At 40.2% G+C, this 26,625-nt stretch overlaps 1 long non-coding RNA gene and 1 other non-coding gene across 3 annotated transcripts; one reads left to right on the forward strand and one right to left on the reverse strand.

Moving 5' to 3' along the window:
• The first annotated feature begins 326 nt into the window (after positions 1-326).
• Positions 327-24,836, forward strand: LOC132689755 (uncharacterized). 2 transcript variants are annotated; one of them, XR_009615135.3, is made up of 3 exons: positions 327-1,143; positions 3,735-3,914; positions 24,586-24,836. It is a non-coding gene; the product is annotated as an uncharacterized LOC132689755 (long non-coding RNA). The 2 variants fall into 2 exon arrangements; XR_009615136.3 differs by lacking the exon at positions 24,586-24,836 and adding an exon at positions 23,734-24,052.
• Positions 14,850-14,954, reverse strand: LOC132672685 (U6 spliceosomal RNA). Its single transcript, XR_009607643.1, has one exon. It is a non-coding gene; the product is annotated as a U6 spliceosomal RNA (small nuclear RNA).
• Positions 24,837-26,625: the final 1,789 nt, after the last annotated feature.

Below are 26,625 nucleotides of genomic sequence, written 5' to 3' on the forward strand. Positions count from 1 at the left end.
TGAAAAGAAATAAATTGGAAACCTGTTATGCATGTATCTGGGACACTGCTGTTACCTCGGGAAGGGAGGGGGGGCTTACAGAGGGAGCTCTGGTGGGTCCTAGAGCACCCAGGAAACCGGCCCCCCAGGCTGTGTGTGTGCATGCATCTGTGTGTGTGTAGATGCTGCAGCCCATCCCAGCTGTACTGGCTGGCAGAAGGGAGCTAGAGCTAATCACCAGGATTGTTTCATTTAGGAAAATTGCTCTCATCAAGTTGCAATTGTGACATCATAGCAGAGCAGTGTCTGCAGGCAAACTGACATATGCAAAGTTCCAACAGGAAAATCTGAGGAGACACAGCAGGAGCCCTCAGGGCACCACTAACAAGAAATGTATAGAATGGAAACAGCTGAAGATGGGCGTTGCTGCTACAGGGTTAAGTTCTTACCTGTACAGAAAGCCCCCCGAAGTAACCTCGGAGTGTGATCCAACTACCTACCTGCCCACTGAAGTATCATCAAGTCAGCAGTGCCCATGGAACAATGTGTCCACTATTCAAGAATAGAACAAGAGAGACAGCACTTAACGTTTGCTCTCCAAGGAGACCAGAGTGTAGACAGAGAGAGACAATATGTCCTCTATGAGCTATGAAGTCTCCATGAAATATGCAGACAGATACTAAGGGATGGCGATGCTCCGAGGGGCCATATATAATCAATCTGCTATAATCAGGGAGTTTCCTGGAAGAGGCATACGTGAGCTGAAGCTCAAAGAATAACAGGAAAACAACAGGGAAGCCAGCTAGGGTTGATAACATGAAGGGGACAACATAAGGGTAGGTAATTAACAATGGCAAAACTAACTCAAAGACAATGACTCTGCTCCTCCTGCTTAATGCCTTCACATGTGTGACCTGCAAAACATCTACAGAGAAGTTTTAAAGTCATGACTCACTGCACTTCTTCCTAGCACATCTCCTCCAGAGCAGACACCCACCCTTCTGGAGGACCCTGTGAGGCAAACCTTGTGCCTGACTCTTGAAAAGCATCCAGCTTAGGTGTCTCCTAAGCAGCCATGAATCATCCCAGCTCCATACCAGAGATCCTGGACAAAGAATTTTAGTTTTTCTAAAGAGCTGTATATGACGATGCAAGCTCCAGAGGGTAAGGATGTTATTAAACGAATAAATGAATGAACAGGATAGGTAAACCTTCCAAAAGAACTTAAGCTGGGGCCCCATACATATCCTAGTGAGAAGTGTTGGTAAACTGTTTACACATATAAATATCTGTTGAATTACTGAGTTAAATAAGGCAAGAATCAATTACTGAATGAGTAACTAAATGAAGGCAAGCATATGCTACTTTTAAAACTATCAGAGTTTTGATCCCTGAGGGAAGTCTTCCTGAAGGCAGGTGCTGGGCAAGCTTTACAAGAGCTTAAGTTTCTAGTTCCCCTCTCAGGGCACTTAACCCCATTCATACCCCCACCCCAACTGCCTGTGTACACACAACCCACTTTATACCAGGTTGCGTGAAACCTAGTAACTCACCTAGTGAGCTTTTACATACATCAAAGCCAGCCCATTTTATAGATGAGAAAAATGATACTGATCCAGATCAAATCTGAGTTGCAATAAATTTAGGATTCTAGGATTCTCCTACCATAGGTTTTATTCTGAGACCCTGGGAAGATGGCTACTATTTTCTTATCACCAAAACATACTGACTGTGCCCATTCTTCACAATGACCCCAGTCAAATCCCCAGGGAGTAGCTTTCAACTCAACCAACCAGCCCACCAGCATACTTGGACAAGCTCAAGGTTTTTGTGGCATTTCATTTATTTAAGCTATATAAAGTATACACTTTGATGTGGGCCCTAGTGGTAGATAGTTATTCTCCTCCATTCATAAACCAGGGCTTAAAATGCTGAAGAAACACTCTTCCTTTAGTGTCCTTAACTTTCCACTGAGAGTTTTGTTTAGCTCATAAATCTCAAGCCTCAGTCTTGGTCTTCTGGATATGAGCAGACTCTTTCCCTGGAAACTTATATCCTGTCTGAGAAATAAGCACAGCCCTATGCTAGGGAGCAACATAAAAATGAGCTCATCCCAGCAGAGAAAGATTGGCCTATTAGACATTCATCTCAGCCTTAGCCACAGGCAGAGCAGGAGGCAAGCAGAATGCCAACTGCTATTGAAGTCATTGATGAGACATGGTGGCCATGTCCAAGAGGTGACTCTGGTAAGGCAGAGGGTGGCAGGAGGGCTGGGAGGTGGGCTGGCTGCCTGGAGCGCTCAGGCATAATTTCCTTTACCTTCATGCTGTCACTCACAGTCCTTTATATAGCACCAATGTCATGCCACATCAGCTGCACCTGTGCCCCTGTGATGACTTTCAAACTCAGATAAATCCCATCAACAGACTTCAAGATGACGGGCACAATGGAACACCCTAGTGATTGATCTGTTTGTTTCCATCCTACGGCTGTGGACCTATTAAATAAACACTGGTGTTTTTGAAGGAAAAGCAGGAGAAATGACTATTGGGTGGCTTTTATATTTCTTGTTCTGTTTGGATGTTGCTGTTGTTGTTTGCTCTTTGGATTTTTTTTTTTTTTTCTTTTTTGGTGTGAATGATTCTTTTCAGACAAATAAATCTGGACATATGCAGCAGGACTTTATTTGCCAGCTCGAATTCCTTAGTGAATATACTCCACAGCTGGCACGATGTCAATGATTAGCTGATTTCCCTGCATTTTGATTGAGCAAAATTCTGCTCAGTGGCCAAGTTATACATGAGAAGTAGAGGGGCCACATGATCTTCCCCAGAGACCTTGCCCCTGAATGCTCCCAAGGCCAGTCCTCTCATGTCAGGCTAGTAGAGAGAATCTAGAATGACGCACACTTTTTTCCTCATTTTGCACAAAGTAAACTAGGGTTTGAGGGCAATATTATGCCTTGCTGTTGCATAATCCACTGCATTTTGGGTTGATTTCCAAAGGAAATAATTTTTTTATTAAGTGTTTTAAGTTTATTTATTTATTTTTGGGGGAGGAGCAGAGAGGGAGAGAGAGGGAGAATCCCAAGCAGGCTCCACACCATCAGCACAGAGACCCATGCAGGGCTCAGACTCACAAACTGCAAGATCATGACCTGAGCTGAAATCAAGAGTCAGACGCTTAGCCAAATGAGCTACCCAGGCACATGATCAAAAGGAAATTATTTATAAAAAAAAGTTTATAGTATTTCAAATATATAGTTAGAAGCATTAAGAAACTCTAGACCATAAAAATCCACCCTCCTCAAATCTTTTTAAGTGTTTTTTTTCTAGTTTTTAAAATCCTGACCAAAAAAAAAAAAAAATCTATTCAGAATCTGAGAGCCCCTTTCCTTATCTGTTCACCCAAGAGAGTTCCTTAATTAGTATGTTACTATTTCTTTACCTGTAAAATGCAAATGATGTCGCTAAGGATATCATAAAAGGAGTAACTCCAAAGCTATTTCAAGAATCACTTCAGGGGTGCCTGGGTGGCTCAGTCAGCTGAGCGTCCGACTTCAGCTCAGGTCATGATCTCGCGGTCTGTGAGTTTGAGCCCTGCGTCAGGCTCTGTGCTGACAGCTCAGAGCCTGGAGCCTGCTTCGGATTCTGTGCCTCCCTCTCTCTCTGACCCTCCCCCATTCATGCTCTGTCTCTCTCTGTCTCAAAAATAAATAAACATTAAAAAAAAAAAGAATCACTTCTTCATTACAGCCTCCCAAGAACACTGTGCCTTGGAGAACCATGATATCAACACTGGGTGTGTGAGAACCTGGAGTACCACAAGTCAACTCTGTCTTCTGCATCCTCCCCACCAGGCCCTGAACGGAATGACCTGGGAAACAATGGGGAAGGAACCTGCATGTCCTTGCAGCAATTAGTAGATTCTCAAAGGTAAGGTGGTGACTCCCAGATTCTGCTCATCAGTTCTCCTACGATCAGTCTAAAATGAAGGCATAAGAATTTGGAACATAAGTCAGTCTGTGCATTGTGAGAAAACTCCTTCCAGTTTTCTAAGTTTCGTTGAGAAATGTGTGAATAAGGGCAAGCGACAGCACGACACCCGCCTACACTGCTCCCTATCTATAGTTGTGCAACTCGAGGTGTGGTCTGTGCACCAGGGCCAGTGTGTAAGCTTCCTGTCAATGATCTGCAAGGAGATCAATACAGACATTAGAAGTAAACGTGTCACTACCTGTGTAGCAATTTGGCATTGTCAAAACTTCCAAGGAAGGAATCTACAGGCTCATCTATTTTGAACAGTGTGCAGATTGATCTGGAAGTTGTCCAACTTGGATGGCAAATCACATTGGTCACCTGTACTAGGATATACCTATTCATGACTGACTGGAAGTCAAAAATGCTATATACAGACAATAGGTACATAGGTAGGTAAGTAGGAAAAATGAACAGGCCCTTTGCCATAGACAGTCTGAGAAGCACAACACTATCATATTCACCAAACTTATAAATTTCTCATTCATTGTCTTTTCTGATAGGTTGATTGTAAGCTTCATGAGGGCAGAAACTGTGCCTGCTTTCTTCAGTGCTCCACCACCAAAACCTAGCACAATTCCTGGTTTGTTGAATGAATGAATGAATGAATGAATGTTTAGGATTCTGTCTCCCTCCAGTTTGGCAGCTATTAAATATCAAGAGAAAATGACCACAGTATATTTGTCAAGTCAAGTCACAAGCTCTCACTCTCCCCACTTAGCCAGTCTTCAATGTTAGGATAAGGAGACAGGAGCCTCCAGAATATATCTCCAAATGTATAAACCACATCTCTAGAGAAATATAATTCCCTCTATAGCTTCCATTTCATCACCACCTCTTCAGGAGCACAGCTGAAAAAGTAGAGTATAAGTGACATTTCTTGTTATAAAGTACTTATTGTTTGGAAGTTGTCCGTGTCCCATAAACATGCCATGGGGTCTTGGTAGGCTCCAGAGAGTAAATGAGGCTAAAGTTCAAGGGCTGCTGACATTACCAAAAAAAACCACAAAAGTCATGGTCTCATTTCCCCAGAGGATACAGGAGAGACATACCACATTCAGCATATTGTAATATTTTGATTTAAAATATATTTTGTTGACAAGTAGTAAAAAGAGAAGCATTAGGTTAGAATCCACAGTGGCTCCCACCTGAGGTCACACAGGCCCCTCAGGGGAACTGGGAAAGGGGGTGGATGTTCCAGTTATCTGTTGCTGCATAGCAAAGCCCTCCTAATTAAAATGACATAAAAAAAAAAAAAAACCAACCATGTTGTTGTTATGCTCATAGATTTTGAGGAATCAGGAATTCAGATAGGGTATGGTTGTCTCTGCTCCACAACACTTGAGATTCTAGCTAGAAAGATTAAAATAGCTAAGAAGTTCTCAAATAACTGAAGACCAGAATCGTGGAGATGTTTTCACTCATAGGTTTGGTACCTGATCCAGCATGACTCAAAAGCTGGACTTGGCTGGGGCTGTCGGCCAAAGAAACTCTATGGTATCCATAGATACCTGTCTGTCTAGTGACTGGGCTTCCTCACAGCATGGCAGTCCCAGTAGCCAATCTCTCATATGATGTCCCAGGCCTCCAAGATTAAGACTTCCTGAAAACAAAGGGGAAACTACCTTGCCTTTTAGGACCAAACTTCAGAGGTCACATGATGTCACTGTGGCTGAACTGTATTGGCACAAACAGGCGCACGCACACCCAGCTTCAAGGGGACGTATGTAGACCCCACCTCCTGATGGGAGAAATGTCAAAGAATGAACAGCCATATTTTAAAACTTCTCCAGTGTAGAAAACTTCTGAGACTTTAGTGATTAACAGGCAGGGATGCTGAAGGTACTACCGAGCATGTGAGTTTTGCACCTCAAAGAACTAACCTTCCCAGGATGTCAGGATGCCTGTCCCTACAAACTCCAGATCCTTAGATTTAGAAAGCTAGAGGGGCACCTGGGTGGCTCAGTCCCTTAAGTGTCCAACTTCGGCTCAGGTCATAACCTCACAGTTTGAGCCCCATGCCCAGCTCTGTGCTGACAGCTCAGAGCCTGGAGCCTGCTTTGGATTCTGTGTGTGTGTGTGTCTCTCTCTGCCCCTCCCCTGCTCATGCTCTCTCTCTTGCTCTCTCTCTCTCCCTTTTAAAAATAAACATTAAAAAAAATTTTTAAGAAAGCTAGAGAGAATCCATTTCACCCAAGACCACCATCCCTCAACCTGTTTTGCCCAAGAGGAAACTGAAGCCTGGGGTTGATCGGTTGAATTTAGACTCCAGACCTCCTTCTTCTTCCAAGTTAGGTAGTCCTAAACCCTCTCTGAGGTGACATACTTTCTCCAAGTAAATCCATGTTAAAATTCCTAGTGTATAAAATCATTAAAAGATATTAAAACTGGTAGTGAATATATGATGAGTAACAAGATATTTACATGGTTTCTTTTTTAAATTTTTTTTAACGTTTATTTATTTTTGAGACAGAGAGAGACAGAGCATGAACAGGGGAGGAGCAGAGAGAGAGGGAGACACAGAATCTGAAACAGGGTCCAGGCCCTGATCTGCCAGCACAGAGCCCAATGTGGGGCCCGAACTCATGGACTGTGAGATCATGACCTGAGCTGAAGTCAGACGCTTAACCGACCAAGCCACCCAGGCGCCCCAAGATATTTACATGGTTTCAAAGTAGCCAAACACACATCATTTACTAATAGACAAAAAGAGAAACTTTACAATGGAAAAATCTGGTGGACACCACCCTAACCCAGTGATCAAAGTGACAAATGAGCATCACTTGACTCCTGAGAGGAGGCGCTGAGAAGACATAACATCACTTCTATGACATTCCTGCACAAAATAAACAAACTACATCTAATGATGATTGAGGAACATTCTACAAATAATTGGGCTGTTTTTCAAAATGTGAAAGATCATGAAAGACAGTCTCCTTCCTTGCAAGTAATGTTTTAAAGAGACTATATTGATACACACACACACACACACACACACACACACAAAGGAGAATGATAAAGTAAATGGATATAGTATAAACAGTTGGAAAATTTGAAAATGTTCCTGTACCCTTCTTGCAACTTTTATGTAAGTTCTGTATACGCTTGAAATTATATCAAAATAAAAAGTTACACAATCAGCAACAATAAAACACATGTTTGTAAATCTCGAGGTGGCGTTCTTCCAGGCTACTGCAATGAATTCCATTCCTTAGCTCCCCAGGCAGTAATGGTTTAAACAAACCACAATGTTCTGAGCTCTGCCCTCACACACTTACACAGTAGCTCTCTTTGGTCACTGAGGCTTCAGGGAAGATATCAACCACAGTACTTCAGGACACAAATGGGCCCGACTTATTGATCTCTTAGGTCATGTCTTACTTAGGTTACAGGTAAAATTGCTTTAATGAAGAGACCCCAAATCCAGAGGCTTAAATAAAATAGAACTTCACTTCTCTCTCATCAAACAGTCCAGAAAGGTTGGGCAGCTCTGCCATCCCCAATTTGAAGCCTCCGTCTCTGTCCAAAGGAGCAGCTTCAATTGCCATTTCCCAGCCAGAGGGGAGAGGAAAAGAAAGAGTGAAAGACACACAGCTTCATTATACTCAGTCTGGAAGTTTGCATACATCACTTCCATTATCACTTTCTTGGCCAAAATTTAATTACATGCCACAGCTAGACTGTAGGGAGGCTGAGTAATCAGCCTCTAACTGGGTGGATGTGGGCTATGTTCCCAGCTAAAACTCAGGGTGGGGGCAATGTTGTATTATTAAGAGGAAGAGAGTAAGAAAAGATAATGGTCGGTAATTAGAGACTCTGCCCAGGGAACAGAGATTGGAGGGCTTCTACAGGACTAGCAGAGCATCTCACTGATATTTCCAACAGGGGTATGGGTTTCTGGGGGAGGTGGGAAATTCATTGAAGACATTGGTCTCCCAAAATAGGCACTGTCCTGGTTGGTGACCATTTGAATAAATTATTTAAGTACCTATAACATTTACAGAGACCCAAGGTGTTCTATTCTGGAGACAAAGACCAGTCAAGACTTTCTCTGCCATGGAGAGTTAAGATCGCCATGGTCAAATTATTTTCATTTTGTCGATAAAATAAAAGGTCTTTACAAAAACAAAGTTGCTCTCTTTCATGCCTGGATTCACATCCGCATGCACACATACGTGCACACTCAACACAAGGTTGTTCCAAGATACTCAGAGTCCTCTCTTTGGGATACTCTTCATTGATTAGGAGCACTAGGAATATTTATACTGCCTACTCTCACTTACTTTATATGATTACTAAATGGTTTCTGTAAAATAACAGGCGAATTGCTCAACATTGCTTTTTAAGGGACTATGTCTTGACTTGTCAAATTTACGAGTGGCTAAATTGCTTTATGCACATCTGAAAAAATTACTTATCCCAGAACAGGCAAGCTAACACATTTGTATTCAAGTTGATTAGAGCTTTGTTTCATTTCTGAGGATTTTTTTTCTCAACATAACATTCCAGAATGTGACTTTTTCTTCCCTCCTTTTTTCTCCTATCTCTGTAGGATGCAGGCATATCCACGGGCAGACTACAATGGGCTCTGCCTTTTCTATCCAGCTTCACTGTACCCTAAGGAGGCTGAGAGGAAGCTAACAAGAGTATAGGAGGGTACTGTCTGCTTTACTATAATCCCCAGTTGGGGGCCACCCAGTTGGTTCACTCGTTTGAGCTTCCAACTTCAGCTCAGGTCATGGTCTCATGGTTCCTGAGTTCAAGCCCCATATCAGCCTAGCTGCTGTCAGCACAGAGCCTGCTTCAGATCCTCTGTCCCCCTCTCTCTGTGCCCCTCCCCCACTTGTGATCCCTCTCTCTCTCTCTCTCTTAAAAAATTTTTAAAAAATTAATTAAAAAAATCTCCAGTTGGCCATTTGAACCTGAAGATGTGTGGATCACCAAGGCATATTAGTCATAGAGCCTGATGAAAAGACAGGGACATTTATGCACCGGGAAACCAAATATCTGAAAGCCTCCAAAGTGCCACAAAGAGGCTTTGAAAGTCACCGTGGTTCCCCACAGACCAACTTTGTGACTCTTCTTATGCCCCAGATCTGGAAATAGTGACCCCTTCTCCCTGCTGGTAACTTGTCCCAATGTCTAGCTAGGACCACCTACCTCCCTGTGACTGCCTCTTCAGCCATTCCTTCTGCATTGATCCAGTCACAGCCCCAGACCAAGGACTTTCAGAAAGGCTATCAACCCTGGCCTGTGCCACAGACTTCTCCATGTCAAGAGCAGGGGCATCCCTAGATCTAACTGCCAGCTGCATGGCCTTAGCATACCCGCCCACTCTGCTTTTCTTTCTTTTTTTTTTTTAAGTTTATTTATTTTGAGAGAGAATGCATGCATGTGCATGAGCTGGGGAGGGGCAAAGAGAGAGGGAGAGAATTCCAAGCAGGGCTCCACATTGTCAGTGCGGAGCCCAATGCAAGGGCTCAATCTCATGAAATAGGAGATCACGACCTGAGCTGAAATCAAGAGTCAGACGCTTAACCAACTGAGCCACCCAGGCGCCCTCCGCTGCTTTTCAATGCCCCATCTTCAACCAGGGATTGTCAGGGAAGCAACAGAGGGCAGTCAAATGAAGAGGTAGCATCATGTAGAGGTTACAAGTGTGGTGTTGGAGTAGGATTGCCTGGGTTTGCATCCTGGTTCTGCCTCTTTCTAATCCTGTGACCTATGCCAAGGATGCCTCTCTGCCACAGTTTTCTTCTTATTAAAATCTGATTGATAATATTACCTCCTTCACAAGATAGTGTACATTTAAATTACTTAATATATGCAAATCACTTAGAGTCATGCCTGACATAATTAAGCCTTGATAAGCATTAGCTATCACCGTCATTATTATTGTTACTATTATTATGGAATCTGACAATTAGAAGATCATTAATGACCTTGTCCAAAGCAATTTCAGTAAACCAGTGGGAACATATAGGTCAGTGTGATGTGGACAGATGAATGCATGGCAGGTGAGAAAGTAGAAACATGGTATTTGGTCATAAGGAGAACAGATAAAAGATAACTAAGGAAGGGCCAAAAAGGAATGAATTCATTCTTTCACCACAAAATACTCTGACAGAAAAATTGTTACAAGGCTTTGGTGATTCTGATGAAATCATATAAATTTAAATCAATCTATTAAGAGCAATGAAAATATTAATCATAACTTAACAATATGCATATCTCACTTTATTCTCTTTTTTTTCAAATCCAAGTTATTTAACATATAGTGTAATAATGGTTTTGGGAGTGGAATTTAGTGATTCATCATTTACATAGAATACCCAGGGCTCATTGCAACGAATGTGCTCCTTATTGCCCATCATCCATTTAGCCCATCAGCCTACCCAATACTCCTCCATCACTTTATTCTTAAGTCTGAGGATACAGGGGAGTCTCCTTGATGCCATTTACACAAGGGAATCAAGTCTTAGGTGATATGCCCTGTCCCAAGCCACGCACCCATCCTGGGTAACCCTCTCTTTCCTCTCTAGATTATTAATATTGCAGAAATGCTTATGTCTGTTACCCCACTGCTCACAAACCTCAGAGAATCTCTAGTAATGAGAGCAGGTGCATTTTCTGAGTTTGGAAGAAAAGAGCAGCAGCAATTTGCCAACAGTCTGCTTGCCCAAGCTTTTTTAACTCAGGGGGGTCCCGTAACAGAATCTCCCACATTATTCCTTCTTGCTGACCCAGGGTCACAAGAGCAGGAGTATTTCCTCACAGTCTGCCCCCCCCCCCATGTAGAACCCCACCATCCTCCTCCTCTGTTCACTTTGTTCTTTTTCCACTGGGCCCCCACACCTGAGCTGATGGCGAAAGACCCTCCTTTGCACTCCAGAAGGCTGAGCACCTGGGCACTCGCTCAGGATCTCACCACCACCACCCTATAAGGGGTTTGCACCTCTGTGTTGGACTCTGAACTGGGGAACGTTCTGCCTCCTTGCAGACCTCTAACTTCCTGTGGCAACAGGCCTCACACCTGTCTCCGGATATCTTGCTCCCTGCTCTGCTTCCTCTGGTGATCTGTACAAAGCCCTATTGACTTAACAGTGCGTGTTCCCTTTGGCATTTCTCCTCCTTGCAACTCCCTGGGGTCTCTCTGTCTAAATGTAAGAGGTTCTGTGCTGATAGACAATACTGGCCAAGACAAACTTGGCAGCAATTGGTGTTTACAAGGTCACTCTGGGGACCCATCCAGCCAAGCAGGGCTGGGGCAGGGGATGCCGGCTGCCCCAAGAGGCCCTCCCATCTCTAAGTGTGTGTCTGACGCTTGCTCACCCAGGACTTTGGCTTATCAAGCATGATACATTGCAGAGCACTTCAGTCTCCTTACTCTTTCTCCATCCATGACAGAGCTGCCCTTTAAAAGCTCTCCTTGGATATTTGAAGCATTTTAAATGTTTTGTTGTAAAGAGTTTTGGCTCTCTGCTTTACATTTCTCTGGACACAAGCAGCAGCTTTAAAACTACATTTAAATACATTGGGGAGTAGGAAGGGGTTGTAAAATTCAGAGCTTCCATTAAAGAAATCCTCTAAATGTAATTTCCTTTATTAGGAAAAGGGAGATGTCACAGAATTAAGAGGGTAGATGCATTAGATGACTATTGCTGCTATAACAAATTATGACAAACTTAAAAAAACACAATCCTATTATCTCAGAAGTCTGAGGCATGTCTCAGGAGGCTAGAACAAAGAAGTAGGCAGGGCCTCATTCCTTTAGGGAGGCTCTGGGAGAGAATCTTGCCTTTTCTAGCTTCTAGAGGTTGCTCATAGTCCTTGACTCGTGGCATGGTCCATCCTCATAGCCAGCAATGGCACACTGAGTTCTTCTGATATTGAATTTCTGTGAGCTTCTCCACAGGCACATTTCCTTCCAACTCACTCTCTTCCACCTTTAAAGACCCTTCTGATTATCTTGGGCCCACCAGGATAATTCTCTATTTTAAGATAAGGTGATTAGCAACATTAATTCCATCTGCAACCTTAATTTCTTTTTGCCATGTAATGTATGTTCACAGATTCTAAGGATTTGGATATGGACATCCTTGGGGAAAGGAGGGAAGGCTTCTGCCTAACACAATAGGTATAATTGGAGATATGCTGGGCTTACAGTTTTAGTGAGCTTGGCATTGAACCTGATATTGGGAAGACAATTGCACGGTAGTCTGAATGATCCCCACCTCCTCCCAGCCACCCACATCCGAAAAAGGTCTGCTGAGGTTCTAGCCACATATGCTAATCAAGACTCAGGTCCCAGGGATACAAGCCAGAGAGCACAGTGTCCTTTTGATGTGGAGAGAGTTCTGGTGACTAACCATTATAGAATTCATGGAAGTGCAATCTCTCTGAGCTGCTCTCCCTCAAACAACTACTCACTTAATGAATCCTCTCCATGTCTTAGGTAAATCACACTGGCTGAAGGCACCGCGCACTGAAGGCTCTCTGCTAGTTGGCTAATTTCTGATATATACGAACACTGTCAGTTCCACCAATGGAGCTGGATGCTCAGCCATGTCAACTGCGATGGCACCCCAACCTATTTATGCCAGCCTATGGTCTGGTAATAATGTAATGTAACTAAATGTCACATAAACCAGTGAAAGATACACACAAACAGCGTTGTTTTATGCATACCAACTGGAATGCTGTAGAAAGACTCGATAAAGATGAGTGACTTCCACAGCAACCACAAAAAAAGAGGCAGGCAAATTAGTTGGTAAAACAACTATAAAAGATAGGGAATAAAATCATAAAAGTTTCGGAGGATTTTGCCAAAAAAAACAGAGACAGAGCCAACAGTGGGAAACTAGAGACCGTGCAGAAACAAGCACAGCGGGAGCTCAGTGGGGGAAGCCCCTGGAGCTCTAAACAGGCAGTGAAAGGGGTCCTAGCCTTGCTCTTATTGGCTGCAGAATGGGTGAGTGAGGTCTGACTGATGTGCAAATCTCATGTAGGCACCGGAAGATTCGTTTAAGGAAGGCTTGCAAAGTGTGCACAGATAAGAGGATTATTTCTAAAAGGCAAAGCAAGGTGAGGGGCACCTCCCCTTCTCAGTCACAGCAATGGCTGGTCCTTCAAATCCTCTCTGCCTTCCTGCCTGGAAGTAGAAGGAATTATTGGAAACTCCACTCTGTCTGCAAAGCCTGTGTGTGATCCCAGGCTGACAGATGGGGCCATTGAAATAATGCTTCTCTGAGAAAGTACTTCCAGAAAATCCCAGCTCTTTGCTTGGTAACCTCACCCCTTTGAAGACAGTTATTAATTTGGGGAATATCAAAGAGCGTCTGGTGACACATCTTCTGACCTCGTCCTCCTTCTTGCTCATGAGCATGTCCCAAGAAGAAAATAAATACTTTCTTTAGTCATAGCCTTAAAGCCTTTAGTGGGCCTTGTGCCCATATACACGAAGAAGTCAGACCCAAATGAATTCAAGACAGTGGAGGAAGATGAACCCAGAGCCCTAGGGTCACATTTTCCCTGCCTTTCCTTTCTCTGTGGGTTTCTCTCAGTCAGAATGCACTCTGCCATCTGTGAGCCTGGGGTCCACGGCTGCTCTAGAAGGAAGAGTTGGGTCACTGGATAAGCTTGAATTCTGGTACATATGTTCAGATGCCAAGCAAAATGTATTGAATCCATACGGATTCTACAGAATCCAAAACATATAGAATCTAGCCCTTTCCAGCCCCAGTCCTAAGGGAACAAGACAAATGTAATTGCATGGAGATGGGTCCAGATACAGATATTTTCATATAATTTCAAAAACAGAAAATAAAGCAGTACACTTATAATTAAAGCATGATGATTGAAGATCAAATGGAGAAGGAGCTAGTGTAAATGATATAAACATTCCATATACTGAACAAATCAACAAATGATATTTGAAATTAGTAAATCATTTCTAGGTTACCACTGGGAGAATTAGAGATAGAAATACTGAAAAGAAGATGCACGACAGGGAAGGAGCATGTACTGACTGAATTTGCATGGAAATAGTAAACGGTCCAGCAAAATGTGCATTAAACTTTTACAAATGTGTCCACGTAGAGAAGGAGGTGGAAGGTGGTTGAGAAGAGAGTATGTTACTCCTGGCTTTGCCTGACCTCTGTACTGTACCCACTGAAACTAAAAACTGGAAAATTGGAAATAAGTGTTTATGCACTTAGAAAGTAAAATATTATGAAACTATTCAAAATGTCACTGTTGTGGAAGACTAATGGCATGGAAGATGTTCCTAATATGTGGCCAAACTTTTATAGCCATTGTGGCCATTGGCAAGAATCTGAAAACGATTTGAAGTTCACACATGGGCAAAATAAACCTGACCACATTCAAATAAATTGTTTGATTCATGGCCTGATAGATGTTTCAAATCACTTGTTTTATAAGTTATAAAATGTCTTAAAAATTTGTTGGAAACAATCAAGTTAAAATAAAAGTATAAAAATTGTAGCAAAGTACCCACATTGTTGATCCCCTAGTGATAACATTCTAGTGTACAGTCTTTCAGATATTTATCTACAGGTTTATAAATTTTCACTATATATATATATATATATATATATATATATATATATATATATACATATACACACACACACACATATATATATACACACATATATATACATATATACATATGTGTACATACACATATACATACACATATACATATACATACATATATATACATATATATATACACACACACACATACATATAGACACACACATATGATTCCATTAAACAAAATAGAATAATACAATTCCTACTATTCCACAAAAACAGTAAGAATGCTTCAAAAATATTTGTGTCGTTCTTGCACAAGGACCTTGGTAATTTTTTCTGTACCCTTCTAGGTTTATAACATGAACTGCCATATAGTGAAGATAGCGTTTAAAATATTATCAAAATTATAAAAACTTTTGAATTTAAAATGAGTTCAAAGACAATTAGCTTAAAAAGCCCAAAAGGCTTTACTGAGTTAACAATAAGTTTAAAAAATGAAATTAATTTTAAATCATTGATTTTTTTTTCCTAAAAGAGTAAGACATTTAAATTGTTTTTTAATTCAGTGTTTCAACTCAAGAAATAGAAATTAACTCAATTTAGCTTTTCTATAGTGTTTGCAAATAGGTCTTAATATTCATATGGCCTAAACAGCACAGCATGTCAATTCCTGGTTGGTAGCTTTTCCCCAAAAAGCTGAATTCAGCAGTCAGCAAGCTTGCCTTGGACAACAGTGCTTGGGAGATCGGTGGTAAGGGAGGAGTGCCATTTAGTGTTTGAAAGACCTAAAGCATCATTGAAAGCGATGGTTGTATGCATACATCCCTTTAAAAGGATGGCGTTGAAGTGTTAGGCTGACCTTTGGCCTAGGTTAACCCAGTTTTGGAAAAGCGTCAATCACCAGCTCTAATTATTGCCACCCCCTGGAAGGCTGCCCTCCTGGCTTCAGTATCTACTCTCTTGTGTGCTTCCTCTTGATGCACAAGGGGAACTGGGTCCAGTGGCCCCTCTGGGACTGACAGATTATGACCTTCTGTGAGAAGCGGAAGGGCCATGCTCCTAAATGAGACAACAGAGTGGGAACCCAGGCTTCTGATTGGGTAATGCGATTCGCAGAAGCATTTATTAAACCTCCCTGATGTGTAAGGCAATGCACTGTAAAGCATATCCATCAGTGAATCGGGTTTTTGTGTTCTAAGCCTAGGGCCCTCTAGGTAATAACGAGATGATCTTAGGTAATTGATCTAACCTCAAAGTGACTCAGTACCTTAAATGCAAAGTGGGGACAATAAATACTACCTGGGTAATATACTTTTTTTTTTTTTTTAAATGCTATCTTGACCCAGTTTTGAGGCCCAGGCTAGAGGCTAGTCAGTTCCCATTCTTTTATTTTTTTTTAATGTTTATTTATTTGAGAGAGAGGGACAGAGAAAGGAAGAGCAAGTGGAGAAGGGGTAGAGAAACAGAGAGAAAGAGAGAGTCCCTAGCAGGCTCTGCACCATCAGCCCAGAGCCTGAGGCAGAGCTCAATCTCTGGAACCATGAGTTCATGGTCTGAGCTGAAATCAAGAGTTGGAGGCTGAACTGACTTAGCCACCCAGGTGCCCCATCAGTTCCTTTTCTTGAGAAGTCACTTGAGTACACACCCCAACCACCTCCCTTATCAAGTACTCATACTCCTGGCCCTTATAACTCACCTGATTCCAGGGTGAGCAACAGGGCCAGGTAACAGACAACCCTTTAATAGCCCTTATGACCCAGATCCTGTTGAAAGATTTTAAATTAGGCAATTCTAAATCTGCTTGCCTCTCCTTGCTCTTTCCTTCCTGTAAAAATCACAAGGTGCTTGCCCACCATTCCCTTCCCTCCCTCTCCTTGGTGACAGACCCTCATGCTTCCCCTGACTGGTCTTGCATGGCATGCTGTATTCCGCCCAGGGAATCATCAGCACAACAAAACTGCAAAATTCTTTCTGGTTTCTCTCCTTTGATGTGTGTCTGGACTCACCATAATTCGCCCAAGGCAATATGGTTAAAAGAGCCTGCCCTGCGTAACTCACACAGTGATTTGGAGACACATTAAGATAATGGATATGAAAGCACTTGAACAGGTGGAGGGATTACAGGCATGTAATACGGCCTGAAGTGCTCTCTTCAGTGGTGGAGAGAAGCATAATGTCAGGTGACAGATGAACGCTTCGGTAGACATCATTAGGGCTCATCAGTATTGTATTCTCTCCTCACTGGGCACACTAGACACCATATCTCCTAGCTCTCTTGCACCTGAACAAATCCAAGTGACTATTTCTGGCCAAAGGTTATGAGTGGAAATGACATGTTTCGTTTCCAAACTGAGGCAAGGGAAAACCTTGCAAGATATTCTAACTCTATTTCCATTCAGCATTGAGTATGGGAACCATGCATAAAGATTGCAGAACCACAAGATCTAATAGCCTAGATCACTGACTCAGTACATGCTTGGGAGCCCCTGAAGGTTAAGACGACCTCTAGCAAATTTTACTTGAGTGAGAAATAGATTTAGACTATATTCTGCTGGAATTTGGGGTATTTTATAGATATTTAAAAACTAGGGGTGCCGGGGTGGCTCAGTCAGTTAAGCGTCCAACTTCAGCTCAGGTCATGATCTGGCAGTTTGTGAGTTTGAGCTCTGCATCGGGCTCTGTGCTGACAGCTCGGAGCCTGGAGCCTGCTTTGGATCCTGTGTCTCCCTCTCTCTCTGCCCCTCTCCTGCTCATGCTCTTTCTCTGTCTTGAAAATAAAAATAAAACATTTAAAAACTAATACACACACACACACACACACACACACTAAGAATAGCCATATGGCTATAAATTTAACAACTTAAATAAGAAACTTTTTTAAAAACACAATTTACCAAAAGAGCAGAAAAAAGAAATGGGAAATCTGAATAGCAATAGGTCTATTAAAACAATTGAACTTTAAATTTTTTTTTAATTTTTTTAATGTTTATTTTTGAGAGAGACAGAGCATGAATGGGGGAGGGGCAGAGAGAGAGAGAGAGGGAGACACAGAATCTGAAGCAGGCTCCAGGCTCAGAGCTGTCAGCATAAAGCCCAATGTGGGGCTCAAACTCATGAACCATGAGATCATGACCTGAGCTGAAGTCCAGTGCTTCACCAACTTAGCCACCCAGGTGCCCCTGAACAACCGAACTTTTAATTAAAAACCTCTTAATAACAAAACTCGAAGCACGGTGTCTTCACTGGTGAAGCCTATCAAACATTTAAGAAAAAAATAATACCATTCCTACACCAAGACCCTTTCTCTAAAGAGAAAAATGTAAGAATATTTTCCAATTCTTTTTCATGTTATTTGGCTCTTCCTCACTGCTAGCTCATTTGTTTTCAATTTTTCTTGTTTTCTTGTTTTTTTTTTTTTAATTTTTAATTCCAGTGTAGTTTGCATACGGTGTTATCCTATTTCAGGTGTACAATATAGTGATTCAGCAGGTTCCATACATTAATTAGTCAGCACTTATCAAGATACGTGTACTTTTAATCCCCTTTCCTCTTTCACCAATCCCCCTACCCACCTTCCCTCTGGTAACCATCAGTTTGTTCTCTATAGTTCATAGTCTATTGTGGGTTTTTTTTTTTTGGGGGGGGGGGAGGAGCTTGTTTTTTTTTTCCTTTGTTTTTTTTTCCCAAATTCTACATATGAATGAAATCATATGGCATTTGTCTTTTTCTGGTTGGCTTATTTCCCTTATTAGCATCATACTCTCTAGATCCATCCATGTTGTTGCAAATGGAAAGACCACATTCTTTTTTATAGCTGAGTAATAGTTCTTTTATATAAGTATATATATCCCACTTCTTCAGCCATTTACCTATTGATGGAAATCTGGACTTTTACCACAGTTTGGCTATTATAAATAATGCTGCAATAAGCTTAGGGGTGCATATATCCTTTTGAATTAGTGTTTCATATTCTTTGGGTAAATACCCAGTAGTGAAATTATTGGATCATATAGTACTTCCATTTTCAACTTTTTGAGGAATCTCCATACTGTCTTCCACAGGGGCCGCACCAGTTTGCATTCCCACCAACAGTTCATAAGGGTTCCTTTTTCTCCACATCCTCACCAACATTTGTTGTTTCTTGAGTTTTTCATTTTAGTCATTTTGACAGGTGTGAGATAATATCTTATTGTAGTTGTGATTTGCATGTCCCTGATGATGAGTGATGTTGAACACTTTTTGTGTGTCTGTTGGCCATCTGTACATCTTCTTTGGAGAAATGTCTGTTCATGTCCTCTGCCCATTTTTTAATTAGATTATTTGTTTTTGTGGTATTGAGTCTATAAGTTCTTTATAGATTTTGGATACTAACCATTTATCAGATATGTCATTGCAAATATCTTCTCCCATTCAGTATTCTGTCTTTTAGTTTTGTTGGTTGTTTCCTTTCCTGTGCTGAAGAATTTTTTAACTTTAATTTATTTATTTTTGAGAGAGACAGCCAGGGAGGGGCAGAGAGAGAGAGAGAGAAACAGAAAGAGAAATCCAAGCAGGCCCCATATTCAGCAAAGAGCCCAGTGTGGGGCTTAATCTCACAACCACAAGATCACAACCTGAGATGATATCAATAGTTGGACACTTAACTGACTGAGCCACCCAGGTACTCCAGGATATTTTATTTTGATGAAGTCCAAATAGTTTATTTTTTGTTTTTGTTTCCCTTGCCTCAGGAGAAATGTCTAGAAAGATGTTGCAATGACTGATGCCAAAATTACTGCCTGTGATCTCTTCTAGGATTATTATGGTTTCAGGTCTCACATTTACATCCTTAATCCATTTTGAGTTTATTTTTATATATGGTGTAAGAAAGTAGTTCAATTTCATTCTTTTGCATATAGCTGTCCAGTTTTCCCAACACTATTTGTTGAAGACACTGTCTTTTTCCCATTAGATATTCTTTCCTCCTTTGTTAAGGATTAATTGACCATATAATTGTGAGTTTATTTCTGGGCTTCCTATTTTGTCCTATTGATGTATGTATCTATTGTTGTGCCAGTACCATACTGTTTTGATCACTAAAACTTTGTAATGTAACTTAAAGTCTGGAATTGTGGTGACTCTAGTTTTGTTTTTCTTTTTCAAGATTTCTTTAGCTATTCAGAGACTTTTGTGGTTCCATACAAATTTTAGGATTTTTTTTTTGTCTAGTTCTGTGAAAAATACCGTTGCTATTTTGATAGAGATTCCATTAAATCTGTAGATTGCTTTGGGTAGTAAGACATTAAACAATATTTGTTCTTACCATATGAGCATGAAATATCTTTCCATTTCTTTGTGTCATCTTCAGTTTCTTTCATCAGTTCATCATAGTTTTCATAGTACAGGTCTTTTACCTCTTTGGTTAAGTTTATCCCTAGGTATTTTCCTCTCTTTTGTAAAATTATCAATGGGATTGTTTTATCAGTTTCTCTTTCTGCTGCTTCATTATTAGTGAATAGAAGTGCAACAGATTTCCTACATATTGACTTTATATGCTGCAACCTTACTGAATTCATTTATCCATTCTAGCAGGTTTTTGGTGGAGTCTCTAAGGTTTTCTATATACAGTATCATATCATCTGCAAATAGTGAAAGTTTTACTTCCTCCTTGACATATTTTGCAATTTATTTTATGAGGCTGGTATTATCCTGATACCAAAACAACTAGACAAAGATAGTATAAGAACACTGGGGTGCCTGGGTGGCTTAGTGTGTTGAGCATCTGACTTTCGCTCAGGTCATGATCTCCCAGTTCGTGGGCTTGAGCCCCACATTAGGCTCTGTGCTGACAGCTCAGACCCTGGATCCTGCTTCAGATTCTGTGTCTCCCTCTCTGTCTGCTCCTCCCCCTCTCATGCTCTGTCTCTCTCTCCTTCAAAAATAAATAAACAAAACATTTTTAAATGAAAAATTAAAAAAGAAAAAAAAACTGAAGACTTTCATGAATATAGAGGCAAAATTCCTTAACAAAATATTGGCATATCAAATATAGAAATGTATAGGAAGAATAATATACCAAGACAAAGTGGGACCTATTCAAGCATTAGAAAATTAGCATAAAATTTCAAAACCAATCAATATGGTTTACCATATTAAAAAAAATAGTGGAGAAAAAAAACATATGATCCTATCAATAGATATAACAAAATCATTTGACAAAATTTAACACCTATTCTCTTCCTTTAACTTAGTAAAGAGTATCTATGAAAAATCTACAGTTAACATAATGTTTAATGGTAACAACAAATATATTTAACTATTTCCCCTTAGGGACAAAAAGAAGGCAAGGATGTTTTCTCTCACTACTACGATTTAGCACTGTACTCAAAGGTCTAAGCCAGCTGAATAAGGATAGAAAAAAAGGCATACAGATTGAGAGAAAGAATAAAAATGCTTTTATTCAAAGATAAAGAAATTTTATATGAAGAAATTCTAATACATCTAGAGAAAAATCTTTTTATTTATTTATTTTAAGAGAGAGAGAGAGAAAGAAGGAACATGAATGGGGGAGAGGGGCAGAAGGAGAGAGAGAATCTTAAGCAGGCTCCACGTTCAGTGCTGGGCAATGTGAGGCTCAATCTCACCATCATGGGATCATGATCTGAGCCAAAATCAAGAGTTGGAGACTCACCCAACAGAGCCACCCAGGCACCCATTAGAGAAAACCTTAGAGCTAATAATGAGTTGAACTGAGTTTCAGGAAACAAGATACAAAAATCAATTATATACTAAGAAAAAAAATTAAATATTGAATTGAAAATAATACTATTTAGAATAGCATCCAAAATTGAATACTTAGGAATAAATCTAACAAAACATATGCAAATTTTATTTATTTAATACTGTAAAACTTTGCTGAGAACAAAATGGGGGCACCTGGGTGGCTCAGTCTGTTAAGCATCCAGCTCTTAATTTTGGTTCAGGTCATGATCTCACAATCCTTGAGAGCCCCACCTGAGGCTCTCTCTCAGAATAAATAAATAAACCTTAAAAAAATATTTAAAAAAGAAGAGAAATGGAAGAATTATAGAACTTGGTTTCAAGATCTATAAAGTCCTAGTAAGACACAAGTATAAGCAAATAGATCAATGGGAACATATTCAGAGTCTCAAAATAGACCTGTACACATATGATCAATGGGTTTTCAGAGGCCAAGATATTTCAATGGGGAAAAGATAGTCTTTTCAACAAAAAGTGCTGGAAAACAGGGTATCTATATAAAATAAAGCCTGACCATTACTTCATACCATACATAAAAATTAACTTAAAATAATTATAGGCTTAAATGTGACAAGTAAAAACTCTAAAAGTTTAGAAGAATGCACAGGAAAAATCTTTGTGACCTTCGGATAGGCAAATATTTCTTAGATTGAAGAGAAAAACACAAGTCATAAAAGAAAACACTGCTATACTGGACCTCATCAAAATTTAAAAATTGATTCCCTGAAAGGCAGTAAATAAAAGGATGACCGTCTGTGATATTACATTTGAATACATGTATCTGAAAAATGATTTGTATCTTACAACCCAACCCTATGAAGACACATCCAATTTTTAAAATGGACAAAATAGTTAAACAGAAAGATTAGGAAAAACGTTATATAAGCACCTTACAATATGCCCCAAACCATTAGTCTTTAGGAAATGCAAATAAAAACTATTACATGAAATGGGATGGCCAGAATTTTAAAAATACTGGCAATTCCTAGTGTCCGTCAGAATGTGGAGTAACTGGAACTCTCATATAGGAGTATACCACTTTGGTAAATAATGGATTAGTTTCCTAAAAGTTCAGCATAGCTTTACCATGTTGACCAGCAATTCTACTCCTAGATATTTACCCAAGAGAAATGAAAACATATATTCACAAAAAAAATGTATTCAAAAATGTTCTTACAGCTTTATTCATAATAGCCCCAAACTGGCATCCACCCCAATATCCATCAACAGGTGAATGGATAAACAAATTGTGTTATATCTATACAATAAATACTACCTTCTTATAAAAAGCACTAACTACTGATACATGCATCAAAGAGGATATATCTGGGGGCATCTGGGGGCATCTGGGTGGCTCAGTTGGTTAAGCATCCTACTTCAGCTCAGGTCATGATATCATGGCTCATGAGTTCGAGCCCCACATTGGGCTCTATGCTGACAGCTCAGAGCCTGGAGCCTGCTTCAGATTCTATGTCTCCCTGTCTCTCCCTGCCCCTCCCCCGCTCATGCTCTGTCTCTCTCTCTCCTTCAAAATAAATAAACATTAAAAACAAATTTTTTAAAAAGCATATATCTCAAAAACATTATTCTAAGAAGGAAAAAAAATGCAGAGCATGTACTATATGATTCTACCTATGCAACTTCTACAACATGCAAATCAAATCTACAATCACATAAAAATCAATGATTACCTGGGCCAAATATCAAATATGTGGTCATAGGGATGAGCTACAAAAGATAGAAAGGAACTTTCTGGAATGATAGAAATATCTATCCTTATAGTGCTTGTGGTTACATGAGTGTCCATATTTACCCAAGCTCAATGAACTGGACACTTATAATAGTTAAATCTTCATTATGTAAATCGCATCTCAACAAAGTTTACTTAATTTTAATTTTTTTTAATGTTTATTTATTTTTGAGAGAGAGAGACAGAGAGAGACAGAGCTGGGGAGGAACAGAGAGAGAGGGAGACACAGAATCCGAAACAGGCTCCAGGCTCTGAACTGTCAGCACAGGGCCCGACGCGGGGCTCGAACTCACAAACCGTGAGATCATGACCTGAGCCGAAGCTGGGTGCTCAACCGACTGAGCCACCCAGGCACCCCTTACTTAATTTTTAAAAAAGGTAATCAGTGGAAGGTACAGGAGGTTTGTCAATATGAAAACAAACAGGACCTGAAATGTACTTTGAACCCACATTTCATGATAGCAATACAGAAAAAAAGGACTCTAATCATGTTCAGATGCCTGTATCCATCTCTGAGTAATGTGATTACAGAAGGAAGTTAGCATGCATGCCCTAGCTGTCCCTTTAAAAGAATGATCTGAAATAGGAATATCAAAGGATGTCTGTGAAACAAAAACTTAAACATCTTCTTTTCCTTAATCAACACAGACTTTCCAGAGGCAACAAAGAACTTGAGGAAAGATGCATCTTCCTTCACTGGCACCACCCAATCCCTTCAATAAAAAAAATCAAAAGAAATCAAAAGGAGAGGATAAAGACCTGCATTAGAATCACATCTCCTCTACCTACCAACCTTGTGATTTTGTCAAGTTACTTAGCCTTTTCCAGACTTGCTTTTCTCATCTGTTAAACGAGGACCAGAAAGTATAAATGACAGCTTCTTTGCAAATATTAATGGAGTACCATATGGAAAATGCTTAGCAATGCTTGAAATATAATATACCTGCAGTAAATAGTAGTTAGGAGAAAAAAGAAAGGTAGCTCTTATTGTGTGACTTATGTTTTATATCAACATGTGTTCCCTAGAATTCCTGGTGTTTCCACAATGCCTCTAAAAGAAACATAACTTCTGCTGTTAGAATATATTCAAATTCTTTAAGAATGAAATAATATACAAATGTTTCATATACTGTGTTATAGCTTTTCCCTTTGTTTGTTATTTGTTTCTTCTGTAGGAAAACTGATGGAAATGCAAAAGGAATGTATAGATGATTAATTTCAAAAACCTAGGGAAGCCTGAGGTTTAAATTCAATTTAAATTCAGTCTAGATTTACTTTCTTCTGCAAACTTTGGAAGGAAATGATGTCACCACTTGGAGTATGAGAAAGTAGGATGCTCTTATCTGAACTGTGGATGATGAGACAGGAGCAAATCCACATCTGTAGGTCTTATACAATGGCTGTCCATCCTCAGAGCTGAAATCCTACCCATCATTCAGGCTTATTCAACAATTTATTTACAGTTTCTAAATTTATTGAAATCTGTTCAACTGTTTTCAGGCAACAAACAGATGGAGTTTAGGATTGGTGAATTCAAATCATCAAGCTCACAAACTGGGAGAAGATGGACTGGGTCTAAGAACAGACTGCATTGTTGAAGACAAAATGAAAGGGTAACCTTTATACACCAGCATTTCACTGCTAGGAAGTTCCAAACTGATGAAAACAGTTGGCTGTCCATCTGGAAAAGGTATTTAAAAATTAACTGAAATTCAGAGTGCTATTTTAAGGTAGCAATTGCTTTCTATAGATGCCCATTCTGTTCCAATGAAAATATGACATTGGAATCTGTTAAAAGATAAACTGAGGCATATTAAAAATTTTAAGGGTTTATCCAAGCAAAAACCAATTTGAATTGAGTAGCATCAAATCGAAAGTGGTGGAAAGCACCCCCGCCCCCAGACAAGAACTCTGGGTGAGACTTTTATAAAGAATAAAGAAAAGGCAGAAGCAAAGTAAGGAAATTATTGATTGACTACTGATTAAAGCCTACTTGGCTGTGTGTGATTCATTGTCCATAGGTTCCAGTTTTATAACCTTGATGTATTTACAGGTTTAGAATTTGATGTGTTTACATAGGCTGCCATGGCATTACAGCCACATCAGTCTAATGGCCTCCTTGTTTAATTAATTTAAATCTCAATAACCTCAATGCTGAGATATCTTCTGCAACTTTAAAAGATACCATTGAGTCATTTTAAAATTTAGAAAGTTTGAAGGTGGTAACTAATGTCAGCAATCTATGAGGACTTCAGACTATGAAAATGCCAGATGTTAGGCCATAAGATGTATATGACTGAATTTAACAAATTTTTCTTTTTGCACAATTCAAAGCTTTTAATAAAGTGTTTTAATCAATAGTAAAATGCCTGACCAAAGCTATTAGCCTCAGCATTAGAAGGCTGAAAGGTAATACTATCCCAATTATATCATAACTGCTAAGACGGCATGGCAACAATTAGCCTGGAAATATGGCTAAATTACTTAAGTCTTATCCTGAATAAACCAGGGTTCAGATGTACCAGTGTCCAGAATTAAAATCACAATACCATATTAGAAGTCTACAGCTGGTTGATAAATCCTTTTGGGAATCTTGTTCAGCCCCAAAAATATGCAAGTTCATAATCTTGGCCAGAGACTTACATGTCACTGGAGCAAACATCAGAGTAGTGTAATCTCTCCCTTGACTACAAGCTATCCCTTTATTCATTAGCCAGATGCTAACTTTGAGAAAGGTGAGGCAGACACAGAGCTCACCAAGACATCCAGGTTCCTCTACACATCACAGCCTCCCTTGCAGTTGGGTTGGGGCCACATAACTGGGTTATGAATAACAGAATAGGAGTGGATGTGATAAATCACTTCCTGGCTTGACTATTTAAATTCTCTCATCATGGGATCCAGCCTTTTCTTTCCTTTCTGAGGCAGTGAAAGAAGTCACCATGTAGCTACTAGATAGGAGCAACCTAGGGCTCAGAACTCACTGTTTGCAAGAGAGACACAGGAGAAATGCCTCAGACATACTGGGTGTCATGTCAGAGAGCTACAAACATTCTCCTTTCTGGTACTATGGTTAAGCCAGTGGGATTTGGGATTTACTTCTTACTGCCACAAAGACTACCATACATATCCTGACGACCATAAAGCCAATAAAAAGGACCTTTCTGTTTTGACTATAACACAACAGAAAATACCCTTGGTTTCATTCATGCCTGATAGGTCCCTGAGAGATTTCTATTACAAAAGATAACTTTGCTTGATATTCAACCAAGAAGAGGGCTCAGATGCGTAAAAGAGTCATCTCAGCCACTTTCCAAAATTAAGAATCACATAAGCCTCCATTTGTGCAGCAACATCAGCTTTTCATAATGCTTTCACTCACGTACAACCTTCACAACAGCCCGACAACTCTCCTTTGTTTTAAGTGTATAAAATCCCAACCTCATGACTGAACAAAGTGAGTAACAGCAGGATTTTAAGTGCAGAGTCCAGCCACCCAGCTAGGCAGAGCACAGATGAGACAGGCCGCTGCCTTTAGTC

This window comes from Panthera onca, chromosome A3 (genome assembly GCF_046562875.1).
Source record: "Panthera onca isolate mPanOnc1 chromosome A3, mPanOnc1 haplotype 2, whole genome shotgun sequence".
In the NCBI taxonomy this organism is placed as follows: Eukaryota; Metazoa; Chordata; class Mammalia; order Carnivora; family Felidae; genus Panthera; species Panthera onca.